Here is a 3,327-nt window from a genome sequence, read left to right on the forward strand (position 1 = left end):
TATTGTCTTCCCATAGAGTTTTGCTTCACATCGATATTCGTGCTCTTCTATACTCATGCGTTATTTTCTAAGTGTTGCGAATAAAACTTCGCACTTAAATTTAAGCCATCCATAACAAAAATGTATTAAGTCCCTGCTCCGTCCTTCTTTGGAAGAAACACAGTAACCCAAATATAAAATGGGACGTAAGATTTTAGCAAGTGTTAGCTATTTTTATTTAGTTTATTTAATGTTTATTGTTTATGATTACTCAACAAATAACATATAGGTACCAATTTCAGACTTTGTGCAAAAATTTCACCAACTTTTAACTTTTTAATCAGCATATTTACAAAATGGTATGTATGCATTTTTGTAGTGCATTAAAATTTACTATAATATGGTGAAAATTTTTAGTAGCTAGGACTTGCCGTTGATGTTTGTAATTTTTTTATGACGGTGTTACGAATTTTTTCCATAAAAAGTATGTTCTAAAATTTTTTATATGGAGAAAAATGCGGAACACCGTCAACAAAAATTTTTCTATAATCAACGGTAAGTGCCAGCTACCTTAAATTTGTACTTTAGTATACTAAAATTTTAAATTAAAAAAGTTCAGATTTTTCATAATCTATATCTAAATATATCTATTCTATATACTATAATAAAACTGTAAATTGTGTGTCTGTTTGAACTCACTAATCTCCGGAACTACTGAATGGATTTTCATGGGGCTTTAACTGGTGTATAGAGAGTGACCTCGGACGTAACCTAGGGTATAAAAAATGGGTTCTGATAAGGGAGCGTGGCACCTTCCATAGGCGTGACATTTTTAATCAGCTATAACTTCGAAACCGTGAGTCACATGACTTTGAAATTTGGTGTGTTCACATACATATCTATGATAGATGCTTATAGTAAATTAGATATACTTTTGTAAAAGAGGCGTGGCACTTCCTATGGGTGTGAAATTTTTAATCAGCCATAACTTCGAAATCATACGTCACATGAGTTTGAAATTTGTTATGAAGACATATCCATGACAGGCGCTTGTAGTAAGGTATATATGAATGAGTTTGTACAAGGGGGCGTGGCACCTCCCACAGGCGTGAAACTTGTAATCTGCAATAACTTCGGAACCGTAAGTCACACGACTTTTAAGTTTGGTGTGAAGACAGATCTATGATAGATGTTTAAAGTAAAGTATTCATATATATAATAAGTTTGTAAAAGGGGGCGTGGAACATCTTAAAGGCGTAAAATTTTAATCACCTATAACTTAGGAACGATAAGTCACATGACTTCGAAATTTAGTTTGAAGGCATAAATAAAGTAGGCGCTTATAGCGATGTAAATATTAGTGAGTTTGCACAAAGTGCCACGGCACATTCCATAACCGTGAAATCTCACATCTGTGGACGCCTAACTCACATGACTTTGAAATTTGGTGAGAAGATCTATGGTATATGTATACAAATGAGTTTGTACAAGAGGGTGTGGCGTTTATAGTAAACTGAAAGGGAGTGAGTGTTTGACAGGGTCTTGGAACCTCCAATAGATGGAGTACGTTCAGAGAACCATAACCTTGGACCCATTACAAAAAGACAGCTGAACGGAATGGCCTGTTGTAAACTAATTTATGGTAAACTGAAAATCTTTCTGTTTTATATTATTATTTGTTTACCCCGAACGACGCCGGATACTCTGCATCATAAAATATACTTTTGCAAAAAGTTCTGCCGAAAGATAGCGTTGGAGTCGAGATATTAAAGAATTCGTGTTTATCGTACTACCTGGGTTAACGGGTATTTTTTGATAAGAAGTGCTTCAGCAAAAAACTTACCCAAAAAGTAGATGGCGCTGGAATCAAGATATTTATATACCGCTCTACAAAACTTTTTAGATGGCTCAATAAAGCCCCATCCTTTAAGTATGAATACAAAGACGCGCAAAATTTTTAAGGCGCCACAGATGTCCTAGACACATCAACGGGCCATGGGTATATCAAGAAGTGGGGCGAATTAAAAAGAGCACGATAGAAACATGAATGACCCCGTTTGAGCGGGAAAACTAGTTCTTCCTGTGGAACAGCAGGATTTAATCTTTCAACCGAAGCCAATGTTTATATTGTGAGGACCAAATATCCCTGAGGAATTTGGCCCACACAAATACCCGCCATCAAAACTACCAGCAACACAAGTCATAGCAACACGAGCCATGGCAACACCCGACAGCATCTTCGGTGCCATGACAACGCAACATCACACAGCAACATGTAGCTGCGCGACCACGCAACATCAAGCGCAAAGCCTATTAAAGATAAAACACAGCCGATCAACAGTCAGTGAGGACGAGACTGTGGTCGTGAACAAACGGCTACTGGTAAGAAGTGACTTCATCTGCACCGGCTCGAGTGTCGGGCTTGATTCCACTTCTGCAACAGCTGCTGGTAAGGTGATTTCTTCTGCATCGGCTTGAGTGTCGAGCTGGACGTCACCTTCCCAATGGCAGCGCTACACGCTATCACCACAGCCTCTCCTGGAACCGCGTACGGGCGACACCCGCAGTTAGCACCGCCGTTAACAGAGGGACGTCGACAGCGCCTACAAGAGCGCTTCTCACCGCCGTCAGCAGAGCGGCGTCATTAGCGCGAATAGAGCGCCACTTATCAACGTCGCCAGAGCGCCGCCCAACGGCGCGAGTAAAACGTTACTCCCAGCATCACCAAAGTACCACTCATCGGTGCGCCTCACCTGCATTGCTGAGAGTGCTACATCTCGACGCAACTAGAACGCTACTCTCCGGAGCACTACACATCGGCGTGGCCAGAGCACTACTCTCCGCATTACAAGAGCGCTACATACCGGCTTCACCAGAGCGCTACCCACCAGCGTTGTTAGAACGCCATTCACCGGCACGACTAGAGCGCAACCCACCTTGCAAGAGCGCTACATACCGACGCGGCCAGAACAGAGAACATATAAGAACGAGAAGGTACAAACTACTCAGTGGATATCGTGTAGTATGGAATTTAACATTTTTGTAATGTCATAGTATGGAATTTAACAGAGGCATTTGGAACGCAAATAATTCTGTTAAATTCCGAGGTAGAAATAGAAAAAATAATGTTTAGCAACAGAAAATATGTGTTTTGCCAGCAACATCTTGCAACATGTGTGTATAAAGAAGTTGCATGCTTATAAAAACCAAAAACCTGCCAAACCTTTGTTTTAAAATGGCTTTTTTCATGTTTAATTTATTTTAATATGATTAATAAATGACTAAAATTATAAATAAATGTATTGCCTTGTACAAAGTTGATATTCTGGTGATTTTTTGTTTGTTTTA

General features: G+C 39.5%; 1 protein-coding gene across 1 annotated transcript in view; it reads right to left on the reverse strand.

Annotated features, from left to right (window-relative positions):
• The window catches only part of LOC118738297 (exosome component 10), a 32,543-nt gene that overhangs the window by 2,915 nt on the left and 26,301 nt on the right, over positions 1 to 3,327 (reverse strand). The gene's annotated exons all lie outside the window — the stretch shown is intronic.

The sequence above is a fragment of the Rhagoletis pomonella genome, unplaced genomic scaffold (genome assembly GCF_013731165.1).
Source record: "Rhagoletis pomonella isolate Grant_MI unplaced genomic scaffold, Rhpom_1.0 Rhpom_scaffold_00004, whole genome shotgun sequence".
Classification (NCBI taxonomy): domain Eukaryota; kingdom Metazoa; phylum Arthropoda; class Insecta; order Diptera; family Tephritidae; genus Rhagoletis; species Rhagoletis pomonella.